At 38.3% G+C, this 22,874-nt stretch overlaps 1 protein-coding gene across 8 annotated transcripts in view; it reads right to left on the bottom strand.

Moving 5' to 3' along the window:
- CDH11 (cadherin 11) overlaps window positions 1–22,874 on the bottom strand; it is a 489,120-nt gene that overhangs the window by 353,948 nt on the left and 112,298 nt on the right. Inside the window, exon 1 of one of the 8 annotated variants that reach the window (XM_039502745.1) lies at window positions 17,773–17,843. The exons of the other annotated variants lie outside the window; for them this stretch is intronic. The gene's annotated coding sequence lies outside the window, so the exon portion shown is untranslated. Of the gene's footprint in view, window positions 1–17,772; window positions 17,844–22,874 lie in introns of those variants that run through there. 8 annotated transcript variants of the gene reach the window in all.

The raw sequence follows: 22,874 nt of genomic DNA, 5'->3' as shown, positions 1-22,874 counted from the left end.
GGTATTTTTTTAAAAAAATGTCCAAAACCGAAACTTTTTTCTTTTCAGGGTTTTTTTTTTTTGTAGTATCTGGTTTTCGAAGATATTAAAAAAATATTTAAAAAACAGTTTTAAATTGAAAAACAGTTTTAATGGAAAACATTCAGGCTGTATTGTGCAGCTGCTATAGGATATGGCATTGGTGTGTGATTTGACACATTATTCCGACCAACTCAGTTTTGAACCAATGCCCCAGTATGATTTTTGCCTTTGGATTTGCCATCTTACTGAGGTGACATAAACCATTTATTGTTTAATTATCTTACCCTAAAATTGATAAGGGGTATTTGGCCAGAGTCTTGAACAAATTCTGTCTTGGGTTATTATATTATGCTTGCTCTAACTCCATCTGAGTTATTCTTCTTTGCTTCCTGTCCTAAACTGTTTTATGATCTTGATGTGCAGTTAAAAAGCTATTGAGCATCCCAGGAGGTGGCGGAAGTGATCTCTGTGTATCCATTCATTACCCCTCAGGGTGTTGGGAGACTTAATTAACTAATGTTTATATAGTGCGTTGAGAAATTGAGATACTCAGATGAAAAAAGCTACATAAATCTAAAGTATTATTTTTATTACATCATAGGTGCCTTCTTTAAAAAAAAGAATCAATACAATGGTGTTTCTAGAGGCTAATAGAGACCAGTCTGTGAAAGGATAAAATAACTTTAGCCTTTATAAGCTCAGGCCATTCAACTGCTCCCTCCATAATAACTTCTAGCAATAGCAGAGACTCCTAGATATTTATACAGTTAATCCTGCTTTATCCAACAGCCTTGGTAGCTGAAATAATTTTGCTGGAAAGTGTGAGGCACTCTAAGACATACAGTGGTAAGCAACATCAATACGTTTTCTATCCTTGCCAGACCTCGTGACAGGGCACATTATTGTTAGACATTGTTTACCTTTGAAGCAATGGCTGTAGCCATGATGACTCAGGCTGCATAAGTTAATGGTGGTATCATTAAATCTCACCTCCACTGCAGAACCAGTCCTATGTAACACAATTATATAGTGCATCCTATTTGATTGGGATGGGAGGAAGGAGTGAGTGAGTGAATCTCCCCAGTAAATAAGTAATTTCAAAGAGAGCAGATAGAGCTGCAGATATTTGTTTGAAGTCAAAGCTAAATGTGCCTAAAGTCAAGCAAGGAAAGCTTTTTATTTTTACCTAGATGAGGAATACCAACCCAGCCTTAATTAAGCTTTCATATTAAAGAATTTTCTGAACTCCCACAAGATTAAATGTATCGTTATACAGCTGTATTACATAAACTATGTAGGAGATTAAAGTACACAGGCTAGGCTGACGCAGCTCAAGAGCAGGTAGAATGTGCTTGTTGTATAAAAAAAGTCCACTAGCTTGTGGGTTTCTTTCATTTTAACTAACCACACAAACATGTTATGTGTAAAACATCCCCTCCACACACACACACACACACACTATTTATTTAGCACAGACTGTGTGTCAGTATGGTCTCTACAGACAGTAAGAAGACAAAGTCTCTGTCCTGAAGAACAAGAAGAGCATGCATCTTGTAGTCCAGGGGTCGGCAACCTTTCAGAAGTGGTGTGCCGAGTCTTCATTCATTCACTCTGATTTCAGGTTTCGCGTGCCGGTAATACATTTTAACGTTCTTAGAAGGTCTCTTTCTACAAGTCTATAATATACAACTAAACTATTGTTGTATGTAAAGTAAATAAGTTTTTTTAAATATTTAAGAAGCTTCATTTAAAATTCAATTAAAATGCAGAACCCCCCAGACCGGTGGCCAGGACCCAGGCACTGTGAGTGCCACTGAAAATCAGCTCACATGCCGCCTTCAGCACCCGTGCCATAGATTGCCTATCCCTGTTATGGACCATAGGGCTAGCTTGCCTTTATTATATTCATTCTCTTTCCTTCATTATATTCTGTCTTTATTATATTCAGCAGTAATGCAAAGAACATACAGTCCTGTATCCTGTAAGACATTAGCTTCATCACTTAGCATAAGGGTTGAGGTTTATGAGCTTTGGCATCGATAAACAGCCCAATGGTAACCCCTAAATTGGGGAGATCTGGAAATAGAGTGTAAGGCAAAATTTTGTCCTTAATGACACTAGCCAGCCACAGAAACATGAGGTAACACCAGCTTTGGGAAACTTTGGAAAGAACATCCAACCACAAGAGTACCATGGCAACAAATTGTTGTATATGATAATAAGTTGAGATCATTAATATACCAACCTATAGGTGAAGGGCACTTCACATTATTAAGGTGAGAAAATACAAATAAGGAAGAGGGGAGAAACCCCTACTGTATATGCATCAGACATAGTGACAGGTGTCAGAATGATAGCCACTGGGGATGAGGGGGAAGGTGATGAGGAAGATGAGGGCTCACATTTCAGGTTGCTTTGCAAGGGATCGTGTGAGTATATGTATGTTCAGATTTACATTCTGTAGTCTGTCTACCTTACTGAGTTAGAGTGTTTGAGACTTTATAAAATGTATTAATAAATTATATGTGAATAGAGAAGAGTGTGAGTGTTGCAATCATGCACAATGGGGTTCCCGACGATATATAATTTTAATAATACTGGGCCTGATCTTGGGACAAAATCCTGTTAACCTTCAAAGTGATAACTGGGAATTCTTAAGTAATCAATATAATTAATACATAATCTATAGATTGGGCTACAATGTAAATCCCTTTGATGTCAATAGACCATACTTAAGTTAAGTCTATTTGGTTGAACTTCAAAGAGGCCTAAAGACAGAGGAATTGAAGACAGAATGCAACAAAAAGCGGGGGGGGGGGGGGGAGAAGGTGATTTGTGGTGAATATTAGCAGATATCTAATTAGTGTAGGACTTTTATTTGTGTTTATTCTTAAATTATCTTAGAAATTTAAATTTCTGCCCATGCATGGAGACAAGCTGGGATTCAAATAATCTACACTCGGGAACTGCCAACATTTCCCACACAATTTTGGAATTGTTTAGAGTAACTGCAGGGCTGCAAAATCATCAATGACTTCATGCCTGGTGATTTAACTCATTCTGAAAAAAATCCTTAAGATTTTTGTGATTAACAAATTGTCTTTTATAAAATAATTAACAGCAAATGAAAAAGAGTTTAAATTTTCTTACTGTGATTTTTATTTTTATTATTATTATTATTTTTGGAGTTGCACAGACTGCTTGGTTCATTAATAATTTGGCTTCTGATACAAAAGGCCCTGTCCCTCCATCACATTTATTGTATTCACTGTTGTATAGTCCTCAGTAGATGTACTATACCAGAAGTTAAGCTACTGTAAGAACTGATGATGGTTTTCAGGCTGAAAATAGGTGTATACTACTTTCAGCAGGCAGTTGGCATTTCATTATTTAGGGATGACATGTCATTACTGTGATACATCTAAAGGTTAAAATTCTAGCACGCAGCTGAAAATTTTAAGTGGTATACAGCATGGAAAGCCACTATCATTATTTATAATGGCTTTCCCAAAACCAAAATGCAATGGATTGCACAAATTAAATGTTTGCTGGGAGAAAACTTCCTTTAATAACAACAAAGAAAACAGAAAACTCTAGGTGGCTAGCCCAAAACTAATTGTAGTGTGGATTGAAATGGGCCAAGAAGAAAATATAGCCCTTCACTGCTACTCAGTAGTAGTCTTGCCAGCTTAGCATCCATAAGAGTAGAGGTTGGGAGTCTGCACAATCCTCAAGAGAAAAAAAAACAGACTTAGGAACCTTTACAATGCTTTAAAATTCATTTATCTTACAGCGCTCACTATTTTTATTCATATGAGCATGCTTCATTGTCCTCATCTTCCACTTCAAACCCTTGCTAATTTTACTTCTTTGAAGGTTTAGATATGGAAATATGCTGTTGAAGGGGATACAATGAAGCAAATAAAGATAGAAGTTTGCCTCTATCTATCTATAGAATAGGATTGGTTCCAGTGAAGGAAAATGATGCACTATCCTCAAACACATTTTAACATGTGTGTACAACAGGAGCATCTTAGCAAATACATTAGGTTACGTTATGGGAGACCATGGTGAGATGTTTACCCTATCATGAAATGGGATGGGTAGAAGCATACCTCACAGACTCGGTTGCAAAGAAAGCCTTAATAGTGAAGATTGTTGAAAAACAACACACTTTTAGGTCAAGTATGAAGCATATAATTCTTTGATTTTGACTTTGCCAGGGGATTAATTTCACCCCATAGGTTGAGGGAGGACCCATGCAAGGCTTCCACATTGCATAAACCCCACAATACTTCCTGGGGTAGGTGGAGTGACTCATAAAAGAAAGCTAAATACCGTAAGGAATCTACAACCTACAGTTTACCCCACGTTCTCCAAGGAATAGGGTGTGAAAAGCTAACTCCACGTTGCTTATAGGAATTCTATATGCTGTCAAGATCAGATGAACAGGTATATGTTCAGGAAAAAAATAAAATAAATGGGAGCCTCAGGAATACATTTTTGCCAGCGTTCAGGGCCAGAGATTGACCTCATGTTCAGACCTATAATATATTGTTCACTGTTCAATATTACAGAAGTGTTGATTGTCCATGCTGAGCTGCGTTCTGTTACAAGAATTGCCTGCTCAAAAGAAAATACCTGCACCACACATTCTGGCTGCTGCAAAAAGCCATTAACCCTCCACACACACCTTCTCTCTACTACAGATGAGACTGGACTTAACTAGCCAACACACCTTAGGACCTCCAAGTATCTAAAACAATCTCAAGTGGGTTGAATGTCATCATGGGCCCACAACTTCCATGAGGATGACCAACTCAAACACCTACTTGTCTTTCAATCAATTCTTTGATGTGAGTTCTCTTTTTTCACATAGCGTTTCAAAGAAATATTGGTTTTGTACAAGTAATAAAAACATGTTGGACAGAGAGAAATTGCTCTTTTTTCCTTTTAACATTCAGATTTACTTACTTAGTAATTTAACATTTAAGCATGTTTAAAAATATTTTAAATAAGGAAATATATTTTAGCAATATGCTTTTGAGGTGTCAAAATACCGCAGTTGTTCTACAGAAACTTCAGGTCTGTTTTGACACATGAGAAGTGCAATAAAAGTGTGCTGTCACTTGTTTACAGCGTGAGTGGCAATGCTACTTGGAAGTTCTAAGAAAAAGGTGTTAGATAACTGGTGGCACAGAGGATGCACATGCTTTATTATACCGTGTAAAGAAACTGTCTGCAGTCCTCAAAGCTATGGGCCAGATTGTCAGCTCATGTAAATTGAGATAGATCATTGACAGCAATGGAACTATTCTGATTTACACCTAGTAATAATATGGCCCCATGTCATTACCAATGTAATAATTTAATGGTCTCTAATTTACTGTTGACATTTGCTTCAAGACCTCAACATTGGCTTACACATACAGATCTGTTAGATCTTGCTCTATTATACTACAACAGTGGATCAAATAGGGTAGGAACTTCTGCCTCTTGGGGAAAAAAACATAATATGAGACTGCATCTCCATATTTTCAGAGGGAGTCCCATTCCCAGCCAGCAGTTGGAGGAAAAGGATCTCCCACCCCTAGCCACCTCCCAAACCTGCCTTGCAAATTAAAGCCCTGATTATGCAAGCTGCTCCATGCTTGTGTACGCCTATGCTCATGCCGACTCACATGGACTCGTAGACATCATGCAGGAGTTTGCCAACCTGGAGCACTTTGCAGGATTGGATATAAGTCAAATCCTGAATGCCTTTAACAGCCAAAACATCATCAAAGTCAACAGGTGTTTTGCCTAACTAAGAAATGCAACAGTTAACCTTTAATAAAGCAAGGCATTTCAATACTTCATAAGAGGAGGCAGAAGACAAAACTTTTGCTCCCTAAGAGTAGACTGAGTGGAGTCCTACCTACCTATTCCCACTAGGAGGTGAAGCTCTCGATCTTCTAGTAGTTCGCTAACTTGGGTCATAGTAAAAATAAGCGCCGATCACTACTCCAGAGGAAGATAGTGAAATCCTGAATTATCCCAAGAAAGCTAATGTTAGCCCACGTAAATAGCAGCTTCCTCCACAGGCACGCCAGTGATTTAAAAAAAAAAAAAAAGTTTGATGCCTTAAACCAAAGAAACTTTTGTGCTTTTAAAAAGCCCATTTACATCATTTTGTGTATCAGAGTTTGAAAACAAAAATATATCTGCTTTAAACTCTACTCAAGAGGTGGGGGGAGGGAGGAGAGACTAAAAGACTATACATAAAAATAGCAGGACTTTTCATCTCTCAGTGGGGTTTCAAATTGAGATTTTAGACTCAGCCATCCAGAAAAAAAAATAGTAATATTATACTGTTGTACAACAGAATGTTTTTTTTTCCTCTCTTGAATGAGCATTGGGTCTTTATTTAGAACTGTGGAGGTGATACAGCTGACTTGTGGCATTTCTGAAAGATCTGCTGTAGTTGTAGCCTTAGATTCTACAAATCGAATGAAAAGAAAACCCACATCCCCATAAAGCAGATCACTGTCTCATTGGGGTAGATACATAGTACCTAGTGGAACAAGCAATTGCTTGCTTACTTTAAAAATAAATTCAAACAGTTCCTTTACATTAAATAAGCATAGAATATATTTGATTTACATATAACAAAATAGCCATTTTTGTCCTGCATTGTTCATTGGAGAAGCGATAATGTAAAATGTGACAGTTAAAAGCTTTTAATTAATGTCATTTGTAAAGCACATTTAAAAATTGTTCATCTGAGAGATGTTTCATGAAAAGAAAGATAGTTTGTATTTCAAAAAGCTTACAGGTCTAGCCAACTATGTGTTTTTTTCTCAGCTTTTCAATTAAAATATTACAAAGGCAGTATCAAAGTCTGACCTGACTTTCCCATGAAAGCAAACTCACTGAAGTCAGGAAGTTGTCTTCTCTAAAGACGTAACAAATTGGCCTGTAATAAGTGCTCAGCACCTCAAACAAGGCTACATTTTCCAGCTGTGTTCTCATTTAGGCACCTAAATGAAGCAACCAGATTTTCAGATGTCCTCAGCACTCAGCAACTTCCACTGACAACTAGAGATGCTGGGTTGCGAGCTTTGGATCCCTATCCTCAGACCTTGGTACCTTTGCATGAGAGAAGCTGAAACTCTCTTAGAACTCAACAAGTGTTTGAGGTTGAGGAGTTCAGCCCCATTCTGAGACCAATGGCCAGAGCCTTAGGGCCTCCCTCCAGAACATCCCACTTCAGTTCCTTCCACCAGTGCTCAGCTTTTCCTGCCCTGTTGTCTACTTAGGGGTCTCTACTACCCCTCAGCTTTCAGTTTAAAGTGGTATTCACTTTTATTGATTTCCCTTTTTCCATGTCGACTCCCTGGCCCCCCATAGCGGCTCCTGGTAATGCTGACCTCTCCCTTGATGCTTTCATCATAGAATTGGTCACCTTTGAGTTGTCATCTGAGAGTCAAGGAGGAATTTAGGGCATGCTGGTACTCATGTGTCAGTTTTGGCACATCTCTGCCTCTTTTCCCTTGGCTGTTGATATTTTCTCGGTACTTAGTGCATTCTTGACACTTCACTGATAGCATCAGCTTCCCCTCAGTGTGATGTGCTTTGATGAAGTATCCACCTTTACCATCTCAGTCAGTCATCCCTGCAGACCCCTTCTCTTCACATGTAAAAAGCGACAAAGAGTCCTGTGGCACCTTTGTTGCTTTTTATAGATCCAGACTAACACGGCTACCCCTCTGTCTCTTCACATGGAGTTTCTTTTCCTACGCTTTGGTTTCTTCTCTACTAGAATCAACTGAAGAAACATTAGTTCATAATTGTCCCTCAGACCGCCAGTCCACAGGAGAGGTATGGTAGTTTTTCAGTGCAAGACTAATCGAGGCTATAGAGCTTAAAGCAAATGGTAGTGACACAACAGGAAACCCAAGTATCAATGAGGTCCAGTCTCTATGAAGTGTAATGCATATCAGAATGTCAGTGAAAACAATGAGGAGTCCTTGTGACACGTTAGAGACCAACAAATTTATTTGGGCATACGCTTTCGTGGGCTAGAACCCACTTCATCAGATGCATGGAGTGGAAAATACAGTAGCAGGTATATATTTACACAGTACATGAAAAGATGGGAGTTGCCTTACCAGGTGGGGGGTCAGTCTAACGAGACAATTCAATTAACAGTAGAAGGGAGGAAATGTAATGACCTATTCACTCCCAGTCTTTATTCAGGCCTAATTTTATGGTGTCCAGTTTGAAAATTAATTCCAGTTCTGCAGTTTCATGTTGGAGTCTGTTTTTGAAGTTGTTTGGTTGAAGAATTGCCACTTTTATGTCTGTTATTGAGTGACCAGGGAGATTGAAGTGTTCTCCTACTGGTTTTTGAATGTTATAATTCCTGATGTCAGATTTATGTCCATTTATTCTTTTGCAGTAGAGACCGTCCGGTTTGGCCAATGTACATGGCAGAGGGGCATTGTTGGCACATGATGGTGTATATCACATTGGTAGATATGCAGGTGAATGAGCCCCTGATTGTGTGACTGATGTGGTTAGGTCCTATGATGGCGTCCCTTGAATAGATATGTGGACAGAGTTGGCACCGGGGTTTGTGGCAGGGTTTGGTTCCTGGATTGGTGTTTTTGTTGTGTGGTGTGTAGTTGCTGGTGAGTATTTACTTCAGGTTTGGGGGCTGTTTGTAAGCGAGGACTGGCCTGTCTCTCAAGGTCCTTCAGGTTGTAGATCCTTGATGATGTGCTGGAGAGGTTTTAGTTGGGGGCTGTAGGTGACGGCTAGTGGCCTTCTGTTACTTTCTTTGTTGGGCCTGTCTTGTAGTAGGTAACTTCTGGGTACCCTCCTAGTTCTGTCAATCTGTTTCTTCACTTCAGTATGTGGTTATTGTACTTTTAAGAACACTTGATAGAAATCCTGTAGGTGTTTCTCTGTCTAAGGGATTGGAGCAAATGAGGTTGTATCTTAGAGCTTGGCTGTAGACAATGAATTGTGTGATGCAGTCTGGATGAAAGCTGGAGGCATGTAGGTAAGTATAGTTGTTAGTAGGTTTCCAGTATAGGGTGGTGGGAGTGATATTCAAGAGCCAAAGACTGGCAGCAATGGAGCACAGTCATACCATGGAGCTGAAATGGTGATATGCACCAAGAGTAGTGGTGCAGCATTACTGCAGCGCAGAGAATGTGTTGGTACTGCTGAGTAGGCGACATTGGTACAGAACTTGCGTTTGGCAGCAGTGAGCCGTTGTACTGTAGGCAACCTTATTTCAGCCTGGGCATGGAGGGAATAAATCCTTAATTTATAAAATCTCTTAAGCAACATACTGGATGGTCCATTTCCCATTTCCCCATCTGGGAGTAAGGAAGGAGCATGCTGCTTCTTCTGCAGAGTCTCTCTCTCTCAGCCTTCAGGCACCTTCTCTTTACAGGATACTCCTGTGCTAATGAGCCCTATTTAACTTTTTCTCTGAATGCTTATTGTGGCATAGGTATGATATTCCTCATCTCACAATACTTGCATTGCTTTCTAAATCTCCCACTAACTCCAGAAAACACACACTAGAAGGCGCTAGCCAGGAGGAGAAGATGAACAAAAATTATGTTTGTTGTTCAAACAAGTTAGGAGATAGGATAAGCCAGAAGGTGCATTAGAGATTTTCAGACAGAGAGACAGTCAGCAACAGGGACATATCTTTTCTGAGTTTTTCTAAATTTCCCAGGGAAAAAAAACCTAGCAGGATGAAATTTCATATATCATATCTCAAGGGGATTGATGTCTTTTTAAGAAGTTAGGAGGATTGAAAAAGCTCCCATTAAAGTCTGATATCTTCAACCTTTACTATGGCGTGGTGACTGGTGCTCCATAACATTTCATTTGTCAAGCTGTATTTAGACATGACCTGCATGCTAGATCAAGGTTGTCATCCTACTCAAATGACCTTCCTTTCCAAAACCATGTTTTCTTCAGGGAGAACTCCACATTAAAATGACCCTTTTCTATCACTTTTTGTGATACCACTATGACTCCTAATCTGAGATTAAGAAAAAAAATTATTCAGGTCCGATAGACAGGTACAATTTTTAATGACTTAAATGGGCACCAAGCACGAGTATCCAAGGGCAGAATTTAACTATATATGAGCATTAATTTGGTAAATACTGCTTTAAAAAAAAATTAACAAAAACACACTGGCTGTTTGCAGCCACCCATGGTGAAATAGGTATTTGCAAATGCTCCTGACATATCTGTTTTGCTTCCCCCATCTCCAAACAGAATGCTTATGTGTTCTAAGCCTTAACACTTTCTAGCTGTTTAGAACAGGTTGTAGGAAATTATGAAGCTTCTAGAACAGTGATTTTACGTTTCCAGACAAACACCAAACCTCATTCTTTCTTGGTCTCTTAAAAACTGGTTTGAATACAAGTGATTTTGAATAGTGTTTTTTCCTTCCTCCTGCTAGTCAATTAAATTATAAGGAATGGGCAGAAGAAGGGTAAAGAGCAGAAGTAAAAGCAGCAAGGTAATTATAAGTTGCATCATAGACTTCAGTAGCTGGTCAAGCAGTGAACTTAAGAAGTCCTAAAAATTTTCTGAAACGCTTTGATTTTCTGGTTTCTGTCATCCTTGCTATTTAAACCTAGAATTGGTCTTGAGGTTACTATCAACCTGCCAAAATATCCCAGGCCAAATTGTGCCCTTGACTGTAATGAGAGCTGCACATGTGCATTTGAGAGTACAAAAGTACACTATAAATGGATTTTGTTACTGGAAACTGAGTTGAGGCCTAAACAACTCTTCTGCAGTATGGACAATGAATATAACTATACATATAGGAGACTTCAAGTCACCAAAAGAATCATTTCCTGCAGATCTTTCTGAAGCACTAAATTTAAGGGATTACCATGCATGGTATATTAGATTGTTTTGTACATTCACTGTGGAGGTAGACAACCATAGATACTGCATAAGTGAAATGACACCGTCACAAATATATGGATGGATAATTCATATGCTATATAAGGTCATTTAGCTACAGGAAAACCTTATCAGTTTTGTGAAGAACTAAGCCATTTTGATCATGTATGTCTATTTTTCTTTTGCATTTAAGAAAAAGTACACCATATGTGTCAAAGAAATGAAAATCTCTTGCAGACTTTTTGACTTTTTACACAGCACTGCATGGAAAAGTTTAGCAGAGATTCTGATTCTTTGGCCAATATCCAGGTTTAGAATTTACCCTACATGGGTTTGCACACATTTTGGAAAAAGATTTTACTCACTTTAAAATTCTTTCTATTGTAAGAAAATGGCTGTTAATCAAAACTATATAGCTTAAGCCTGCACACTGGTTTGTGCCTGTCTGACTCTTTAAATAATAAAAAAAGATTTTGCTACTATTTCCTGACAGAAAATCTGATTGCAGTACATATTGCTACTTTATCGTTTCTCACAGCTGCTACTGTGATTGCAGCTCCAGAGATGGTTCAATGTTTGTCACATTTCATGTTATGCTTCCCATTTTTTGCATTTGTGAAACAGGTTTTTTTTTTTCTGAGCAGATATGGGAATTTAAGATGGAAGATGTTAATGTAACTATATTTTTTCAGCTGTTATTTTGTTATCTAGTGCAGCAAGAGGAAGAGCTGTCCAGCAGCAGGCTGAAGCCATCTGGGCACCTAATACTGACAGGTATCGAATGGCTGGCACTATCAAAATTGATTAGCACCTCAAGCCCCAATCTTGTTTTTGTAAATTGAGGACTCCTTCCTTGTTCAACCCCCACAGGAAGCCAACTCATTTTACTAAATGGGTCTATAAAGTTTATGAATTCAATTAATCATCAATAAAAATAAACGCTGATCACCCTGACCCATGAGTGCAGTAAAATGAAAGCAGCAATGCCACGTAAGTTTTCTGTTAGCAATCACACCACACATAGCTGCTGACCTCCCTTTGGGAGCACGTTTGCTGCTTCTGTGCATTCCTGCATTCCCATGGGTGGCCTATGCCAATATTCATTCTACCTGGCTGGACACACAACCTAAATGGCAGCCTTGTGATGTGGTACTGGGTAAACACTAAAGGTTTTAGATATTGTTAAAGATTATGAAACCTGTCTGAGTAGTCAGCTTTAAATTTTTGGCTGATGTGTGGCAAATTGTCTCTCTTGCTATGTAATTCGGCAAATGTATGACTAGAGAAACCAATTAATTTTAGAAGCATTGTGGGCTAGATTTTCAGCTCCTATTTAGGCACTTAAAAAAGGATAATTTTTGTTTAAGAGTCCTGTATCCAACCTGCTAAACTCTTGTGAACATCTGGCTCAGTGTGTGTACAAACTACCCAAACTGTACTTGATGTTCATAAATATTACACTTGGAACCTCCACATTTCTAGTTTATGACTAAACCTGGTAGAAAAATCAAATTTTATATTTGTGAAATGTTTCCAAGAAAATGATTTTGTTCTTTATTTTCATGGAAAGTTAAAAAGGAAATTGACAAGGATATTCTAGACTAGAACAAAACATTGTTTAATTTCAAGGTGACATTTAGATTTTGTTTTGTTTTTCAAAAAACAGATGATTTGAATTGACATTTTCATGAAGACAAAACTTTAATTTCAAACTTTTTTCAATGAAAGTGTTATTGAAATTTTGGATTTTTTGTGAAACATCTGATTTTGAGAACTATTTTTCAAAGAAAAATATCAGGTACAGATAATTTTGATCAGTTCTGTTTATGACAGGGATGGAAATATCAATACAGTCAGGAGCTTAATGCACCAAACTTTAACTTGTATAGTGGGAGTTGTGTCTTTATTTCCCTGTTTACAGCTCTGACAATTTACCTGCTTGCTCTTGAGTAAAGTGATACAATATAAAATATGCAGCATGGTTGCATATCAGATACTATTTCTAATCCATATTTAGCAGACAAATTACCTCAAAGACTAATTCTTCTATGCTGGTGCCACCCTTGTCAAAAGGTTTTGAATGGAAATTCATTAACAAGTGATGTGTGTTCAGGTATACCTGGTTCTTATTCTTATTCAAATAGATCTCAACACAGTCTTTCAAACTGATACATCTAATTGCCATTTTGGAAGAACCAGTTGTTTTCCACCACCGCACCCCCCCCCCATACATGGGTATTTATAGAGTGATGAGATAAAAGAAAACTATGAAGATGATGAATCTACTTGTCCTGATAAAGGTAGAAGACAATGAAAAATTGCAATGAGCTATTATATAAAATTTCTGCAACATGCTATAAAAATATAATAGGGAGGGTTGTTCTTTTTTTCTTGCACTTTCAAGAACAGAAATTCACCATATGACCATCAATACATTTAAGAGACCATTTAAAAATAGTAACAGGACAAAGTTATGCAATCTCTTAAAAGCAATAATTTACCAGCCTCAATTGTAAGAGGAAAGAATTTGTAAAACAATCTAGCAAAACAGATTGAGATTTCAATTTAGCAAAGCCCTTAAGCATATGCCTAGCTTTAAGCATGACTTCAGTGGGACTATCAATGTGTTTAAGCTTAGACACATGCTTAAGTACTTTGTTGAATCAGGGCCTGAAACAGCATTTCTTTACCCTGTCATCATCAGTCTTTGGAGTGGCTACTTAATTTACATAAAGCAACTGGCCTTTGTGCTAGCCCTGCATAAGGCACAGGCAGGACCGCTCAGAGGATTCAGGGGGCCTGGGGCAAAGCAATTTTGGGTGCCCCTTCTATAAGAAAAAGTTGCAATACTATAGAATACTATATTCTCATGGGGGCCCCTGCAGGGTCCAGGTCCTAGGGCAAATTGCCCCACTTGCCCCCCCACGGGCGGCCCTGGGCACAGGTTTGGGACAAGAGTGAGTATAGCATACACTGGGATTCTCCTGACTCTCCTTCACAAATGAATTGCTACTCAATATGGGGCCTGATCTTGAGCCAAATTCTGCTCCTTTTATCCATGTTAAGTCGTGCCTTACTCCTTGAGTCAAGCCACTGATTTAAGGGGCACTACTTCAAGAACATTAGTCTTCAAGCACAGCAAGGTGACTTAGCCCTTGCATGAAGTGCTCGGTGAGCTGCATGACTGGGACCCTGAGAGGTGCTTAGAATATCCAATTAATTCATTTAATTGGGAGCTGCAGAATCTCAACATCACACTGGAGAGGCCCCAGGACCCCCGTCCTCCAAGGTGCCAAGAGCTTCTGGTCAAGTAAAGAGTACCCTCAAATCCAGTTGAAGTGGTATGCCTAGCTTTTCCTGGGGAGGGCCCAGCACTCGGCATTGTTGAGCCCTATGTTTGCAAATCCCTGGCAAATATGTTTAATGAAGAGTTATATATTCATGTTTCTTCCCAGCACTGCAAAATCTTAAATATATTCTTTGTTAGAGATGTACCCATCTGTAAACTCTTCCATTTCTGACCCCCATGCCTACTACCACTTGGGTCACCAGCGGCTTGAGATAGCCTTTATACAGAAAATATAGTTATCAGAGTCTACATATTAAAGCGGAGTGTTGTATTATGCCAAAGTTAAGGAAATGCCATGGAATTCCCTGGTGCAATGAGTGTTTCATTCCTAACACAGCTTCAGCATCTGTCTGCTTATTTAAAAACTCTCCAGTCATACCAGTATAATTGCAGAGGAGATTTCCCCCACAGTGTGTATGCCTGGTGTAACATTCGTCGGTAAATAAGGACATGAACCAGCCACTGGAAACTGCAAGTCCTATGGAGCGGGGTGGGGGGGAAGGGGATGGGAGGGAAGATACATTTTGTGTATCTTCTGTTATAACCTGGCTTTTATTTGCTAAAGATGGGAAGTTAAGGCTGTCTGAGACAGTTATAAAAATATAATGTATCAGATTCCCATGGCTCCCTTGTTCATTAAAGCTTTTCTTCTTTAAGAAATCTGCCCTGCTCTAAAGAGCATGAGAAATAAGGATTGTATTTCAACTGAAGTCAGAGTGAGCAGAAAAAGCTTTCCTAATTATGTTACTAATTACTTGAACAGTCCTCCATTTGACAATATAATTGTACCAAAACAGAGTGGAATGTCTTCATTACACTGGAAAGAAGAAGAACGTGTGGGTTTTTCTCCCTTAGAATGTATATACTGTGATCCAGACACAGAAACTTTACCTGAACTTAAGGAGGTCAGACAAACTTTCTAAAAATATCAGTTTTTCAGCACAAGCATGTATGTTACATAATAGCTCGTATCCTACGTGTTTTCCAGTCTGTCTCTCACCTCAGCTCCATGGCACAGTCCTAGAGCAAGCTAACATCAAATCCAAGCAGCAACAGTTTATTTAAATCTTTGCTGCTGGTCCTCCCTTTTCAGTGCTGTGCTGCCCTGTTTGCTATTTATAGTTCATAGAAGTCAGTGGAAAGTCATAGTATTTCTGAAGTATCCAGCAGCAGTTAGAGGTGCAGTTGAGTCTACCAATATACCTGAAGATTTCAGCAGCCGTAAAAGGCAAGTATCAGAGCAAAACACTGTGATAAAGAGGCAGCTAATGACATGCAAAGGTAACATGACAGCCATCATGTAACAGTCATTAGCCAACCATCCTAAAATCAAGGTTGAAAAAAATATCTTCAAAGCACTAAATATTAATCCTCACAACATTCCTGTGAGTAAGTATTAGCCCATTTTTACAGGTGGGGCAATTGAAACCAAGAGGTTTGGTGTCAAATCTAGCTCATATTGAAATCAGGATAAAATTTTTATTCACTTCAACAATGCAAAGAGGGTAAGGCCCTAAGTAATTTACTAAAGACCACAGAGCATGTTGGTATCAAAGGCAGGATTAGAACTCAGGAGTTTCTAGACCCGTCTTGGGCGTATACCGCTAGATCATCTGTCTTTGTCAATATCATGTTCTACTCTTACACAATGTCTAGCACAGAGCCTCAGTCATTATTTGGGCTTCTAGATGCTACCAGAACAAACAGTAATCATTTTCTAAGACAACATGAAGGGGAAATAGGGGGAAATGCACAGAATTCATAAAAAGATCAGAAAGAAATAGCAGTTTCCCTGCTGCAGAGTACTGTCAGTGTACAGCTGAGGATACAGGCAAGAATAGCCTTGACTGCTGTGCAAACAGATTTTGTTGGGAGTGCTGATGTATACAATTAGATTTGTGAAGTGCCTCTGGTTCTCTAGAGAGAACTTTGTAAAAAAAAATGCAAAATATATTTCATTTTTACTTCGCTAGTTACAGTGTTTTGAACTGTCTGCAATGAAAACAAAATCTGTGAGCAAGTTTCCAAAAGAGAACAAAATCTTATTTCTCTTTGATAGTAGAACAATGCTGAATGTTCTGACCTTGTGGATTCAAAGAAAGCGTAAAAAAGTGTTATAGAATAATTTGTGATGCTGTGCGAATCTTACCATACACACTGGTATATACCACCCTCTCAGTGTGCACGGTTTAAGTCATATTGACTGCAATGGTAAACATGTATAGAAAACAAATATTTTATATACTTTGCATTGGGCTAAGTTTGGTGACCTCCAAATGAAAAGCTGCAGAGGCATGTGATAAATTATGTTGGTCAGGTAACAGTTATGACTTCACCTGCACTCTGCCTCCTAATTTAAGTGGGACTACTGCCAATATTCCAAACCACTGAGCAAACCAGAAAAATAAAAACAATCCTTCCACCCCCCAAATAAACCACCATGATTTTTAAAAAATAGTGAGTTGGAAGATAAATATTTCCTATATTCCACTCTGAAAAGCGGGGCTAGAAATAGAAATTTCAGACCATAGGAAGGGGTTGATTCCCAGGGTGAATTATCTGGGATTTCCCTCATTTGGGATAACTCATTTATGGCTTCAGCCTTCATGGGTAATGAGGCCCACCCCAATAAAAACATTATCCCACACTCCTCCCTCATCATATGTACTTTTCCTCTCATCTTACCAGATCCTCAGATATTTCTTACCTTTTATGGCACATTATGAAGAGCATGTGCAACTTTACTTTACACCTTGCAGTTTTATTTAGTCAATTCCTCACAATTTGTGTTGACATTTTCGGGCAAGCAAAGCAAGGTCCTACACTCAACTTGATTACATTTCTCTAACTGATTGTCCATCTGTGACATGATTCAGCTGGTCTCCCACTCTGCTGGCTCTTTCCTTACAGCAGTTGAGCAACAAAGTAAAATTAACTAAATAGCTGATCGTCTGACTCACTGGGCTTCAGTAAAGAGAGAACAGGAGCATGGAAATGTGTTTGTACCTTGCACTAAATCAGACTTGCCAACAGCTCTCATCCCTCAGAAACACACAGACCATCCTCTTTTTCTTTTCTGTGCTTGAAACAAATATTTTGAAGCTCCCCCAAGTTATTTTTTTTCTGTACAGTTTTAGCAATATTGAAAGTGACTGGGTTTTATTACTTTTAAACCTAACCTCATATTTTATGGGTGTCCTCCTTGCAACAAACCAAACAGCAAACATTTAAAACTAATTCTGCAGTGCCACAAACCTAGTCTGTTTTCAGCTCAGCTGCTGCCTCAGTTCCCCTCAGTTCCAGGGTCAATTACCTACTCACATCCTCCATCACATGTGGGCTCCTCACCTCATTTCTCTCAGCCCAGGAAGGACTTGCTGCCACACAATCTCTTTCTCAGAACATTTTTATGCTTCCAATATAGAAGTTGGGCAAAAACATCCAACACAAATAACTGTTTCTACACCCACCTTGGGCTTCAGAACCCAGAGGCTTTTCCCTTTGCCTCTTTCAATTCTCCTGCTTCAGAGTCTACTGCACTAGTCCAGATCATTCTGATCTGAACATGCTCTCAGCCTTTTATAAGAATTCACCTAACCCCTTCCCAGCTGGGTCTGCTAAATTGAAAAGTGCTGACTAGCCCCAGATTCCCTAGCCCTTAAAGGAACAGACCACCCTGATACAGTTATTTTCCCATATATACTACTGAAAACAATGTGATTGAAGATCATTTTAAAGAGTTCTAAAATCTATTAGTTAACATTTATCTTTCTAGAGGCCTGAATTTTTAGGCTTCAGTCCTGCTAACACTTACACATATGCTAACTTTAAGCACATAAGTAGACCACTGACTTTGATGGGGATTACTTTTCTGGATAAAGGTATGCATGTGCACCAGTGTGTTTGCAAGATCAGGGCCCTACGGTGGCTGTCTCCAAATGGAGAAATACAAAAATAATAGTAATTAAAAATATTCCAAAATATTCAGTGTCTCTGCTGAGCCTCACAGTGCTCCTGTCTTACCCCTAAACCATAGAATGGCAGCCATTTTGCTTGGGGGCATGTCTTCAATCTCTTTGAAAACAGTGGGAGGTAGCAACCAACTTTATTAAGAGCAGCCTCACTTCCACATGCAGACAGACAGGAGGGAAATGGCAGACTTTAGTCCCATTGACTGTAATAGGGAATGGTGGCCATTTTGAATAAGGGTAAATTCGTGAGTTGGCAGTCTTTCATCATGTTTTCATGAGATAGGTAATAGACACCCCAAAATCAATTGAGCCGCCATAAAATTGTGAAAAATGGGCAGTACTGAATGTATCATTATCATTGTGTGGTGACATATGCAAGCATCTTACAGTTTAATATATATTCATATATTCATCCTTCAATGTTATTAGTTGAATATATTCTAGCCATCTTTATTCTTGAGAATTTTTGCACAAATTTAATTATGAGTAGTCAATATTCAAAATTTGGGCAGTGTGATTTAGCTTTGATTGCACACTTATGTCACATGTCGTTTGTCTCCTCACTAGAGAAACAACTTCCAGGATCAAGCTTACAGTATGAACATTCATCTTTATGAGTTTCAGGTTCATTTTCTGTAAATATTCATAACCTGAAAAAGAAGAACCACCAGAAACTCCACAAAGTCCTTCCCTCCTGCCAATTTAGTTTGTGTGGATGGGGCACAAAATGGTGATGAGCAGCAGTACAAAACCCTCAGATAAGAGCAATTAGCTATTTGATAAAAATGTATAGGCTATGTGAACATTCCAGCCAAACATTCATTTACTAGAAAGTTCATAGACAGCAAATACAAAAGAGATGCCAGTTGCTACAGTTTTTCTTCAGGAAGATATTCACAAAATATTATTAGGTAATCACTAGCTCTATTACTGGTAAATACTGAATTTGTATTGGCAAAAACTATGGCCCCAATCCTCCAATGTAATGCATGTGGGAGAAACGTCAATGATGGGGTCACAGAGTCTGTTGCAGAATCAGGGCCTAGCAATACCTTCACTTTATTCCATGAATCCATAGAGTTGCTAGTTCCACACTTCCAGTCTTATTGTTGTTTGTTGAACGATAACGGGACCAGTACGAGGTAAGATTGCCAAATGCACTGTCCTCCTTGCGAATGCCCCATTCCTCAGGTTATTATTGTTAAGCATCTGTTTTACATTAAGGAAAGGCTTCAAATCCTCTTGCACTCTGGCTACAGAGCTGACTACCTCCCTCAGCACTCCTCTGTCTACAAGGCGTAGATCAGGAAACGCCTTACATGGACATATTAAATTCAAGCCTCAGATTCCAGCCTACCCAATGGTATGTGAATCAGATTCAAACTTTTGAACTGTTTTTCTTTCACTGAAACCTACACCTACTATTTATTTAGATATGTAGGATACAGACTGAATTCAAATGGTAGAAAAACACTTCTTTAAAGAAGGTTTGTTGTAATTTATTTAGCCACTTCTGGCCATTCCCAAGAAAGAGGATACATGTCTGAAGGATTTAAGTTATCTAGTTTCAGTTTATACCGTTCTCTCATCAGAAAGTATGGAATATACAGTGCTAGATTTCCAGAAAGTTATTCCATTGTCCCTGTCTTATTGATTGTTCATTAGTGACTCTCAACAGTGATGCCACAGTAAGGTACCAAAATAGAAATGGGAAGTGTAGGAATGAGATAATCTCCCTAAGTATATCACTGAAAATGTTAACCTCTGTAAACTGCGACTAGACATTCAATGATGCCAGAAAATTTAGCTGAGGATTTGTATTATTCTATTCAGGTTCTCATGCTGTGCCTCTGCCCATCATTGTGGTATCTGAGCACCCTTCAGAAATGCAATGAGATCTGAGGAGTTCTCTGATCAAGGCAGTTACAATGTTTCATCATTTCACATGTGACAGCCTCCTATTTTCTGGGTTGTATTAAAAATGTTTACTTTCTCTGTTTGAAAGAAATTCAGAGGTGGATAAAAAAAGTTTTTTTCTACTTGAAAAACAGTGTATAAAAGACAGCTGTTTTGGGAATTCTGCTTGAAGACAAATGCCCTGATATTAAAATTACATCCATGGGAGTTTTGCCCTTGTAAGCAATGCATAGTCTGACCCCTAATGTTATCAGTTGGCCTGAATGGCTATTTTTTAAATTGCACCATCAAAAAGCAAGTGCCCACTTTTAAAAGCTGTTGTTTTGTTTTAAAAAGGGATTTGAACATACACACATGGAGGCATAGGTTCAAATATGCCTTTTTATAAAAGGCAAAACTGGACATTTATAAAAGGCAACAGGCCAGTTCAAAGTCACCTCTTGCCATTTTGAATCCATGTTTCATGTGCTCCCTAGGGGATCCTGCACAATCCAGTGCTCCTCAATATGGAAACATCTCCCTTTTATAGTGGCAGCCCTGTAGCATGAGAAATACCATTTACAATTTTGAATAGGTCAGAAAGGCACAAAAGGACCTTATCCAATTCACAAACATTCCTTTATACTGAGACACATCTTTAAACTGGCCTTCTGTTAGTACTTGTTTCAGGCTAGTAGAATAACCTCATGTCATATGCAACTGATAATTCATCTGAAGTTTGACTTTCATGAAGATGGAGCACTCTATTTTATATCTTACATGCTGACATATGGTTACGTTATTTCGTATAGAAATGTAAATCTATATTAAAGGAATACTTTCCTTAGTTTGTTAAGAACTAGTTTCACAAATCTCACCATCCGCAAGAACAATGCTTGAATCCCCGAAGTTTTTCATAGGAGAGAGATTGAGGAATGCTACTTAAAAGTCTAGAGTATTCAGTCTGGAGTGAAACCCAGATTGCCAGCTTTAATTTCTTTTGTTAACCTCTTTGTTGTGAAATTCATCTTAAACAAATACATTCCTTATCAGTTTATTTTATGATATCAAATCCAGTCAAAGTTTTGCTTTTTATTTGTCTTTTGTCTGGATCCAGTTGTTTCTAATTTATATCCATGTATCACTTGCAATGGAATCCTTTGAGTTTCCTTTCTGAACTTAAGCCACCTGGTTTCTGTTATTTTTAAGGTGGACAAGGACACTAGGGCACTTCACTCTACACATTGTAAAAGCAACAATTTTAAAAGGTGGCAGACGTGTGTATAAACAGAAACAAAAGCCTCCTATGTGCCTGAAAATCCTCAGCGTTTAATAGGGTTTTAGTAAGATTCAGTCACAATTCTCAATGGAATAGATTGTTTTTAAACTGGGGGGTTTTGGGGTGCGCCATAATATAACATGACTCAGTAATATTTAATTTTAAAAAGATCATCCATTTCAATTTAATTCCTGCATCAGGTCAATGAGGGCTAAAGATTTTTCCAGAAAACAGCTGTGAAACATTATGGGAGACAGCCCTAATTCTGCAAGCACTTACATATGTGATTCATTTTACACACAGACATAGTCCCATTGAATTCAGTGGGACTACTGACATCTAGAAAGTTACTCATGCGCATATGTGATTGCAGGATTAGGGCCTAAAAGCTTGCAGATAATTCGGACAAATATTGGGGAGTGAGATCTCCCCTCATTTTGTGCAGGACTCCCTTACTGCATCACAAATTAGGGAGGTCATATAGTGAAATCAATAGGATTACTCATATGTGTAAATTTTAGCTCAGGACACAGGAAATCTATACAAAATATATTTTATTCCTCCTTAATTTTTGCACAAAAGAAGCCTGTGCAATATTTTGATACATTTGCACTTTCTATCTCTTGGAGTATTAAAGTTTAAACCACTGAAAAGAAAGTTATCTAAATGTAGCTGGAGGTTTGAGATACACCATTGTCAGACATTTTCCGGTAACACAATTCCTTTTGAATTTTTAGTACATAAATAATGCCAGAGGGCATGCAATAACATTATGAATGTGTGTGTTTTTTGTCTGACATAACAATAAACTGAGAAGTCTGACATACACAGAATACATTTTGAAAAATTGAAGGCATCTAATTATTGTGTTATAGACTTTGAAGAATTATTATAACATATAAAAAGTTCAGTGACAATAAATCATACTTCTGCACACATACAAAAAGCACAAACAAAAATTCTCAGAACCCCACTGAATCCAGATAAATAATTTGAATTGAAAGATCCTAATGTATAAAATTCTAAGTTATGGCATTAATATTTGCTACTATGAGCACATCTGATTTTATGGAGCCAACAGTCTCCACTTCTTAAGCTGCAGATTTCATTATACAGGTCACATACTGTTTTTCCTTGGCACCATGGGCGCAAGCCCAGGCTTTTAGACTCCTTTTTTGATTTCACTGCAGTACTACTCAGCCTCTTTGGCTAGACAATTAAAAACAAAAACCCTGTTCCAAGTTGTTTTGGTTTTCCTTTTCCGCTTTTAACGTTTCCTAATTAGTAACTTTAGGGCCAAATTCTGCTCCTAGGCTCAGATTGTGCCTTGTCCAGTGAAAGCTTGTGGGAATAGTCCTTAAACAGTGGAATGCAATTGTATACTTTTCGTGTATACTTTTCTGACCTTTCCTTGTTTGTGTAACAG

This window comes from Mauremys reevesii, linkage group 16, assembly GCF_016161935.1.
Source record: "Mauremys reevesii isolate NIE-2019 linkage group 16, ASM1616193v1, whole genome shotgun sequence".
Classification (NCBI taxonomy): Eukaryota; Metazoa; Chordata; order Testudines; family Geoemydidae; genus Mauremys; species Mauremys reevesii.
Note: the sequence above shows the minus strand (reverse complement) of the source record. Positions and strands in the feature narration are given on the sequence as shown.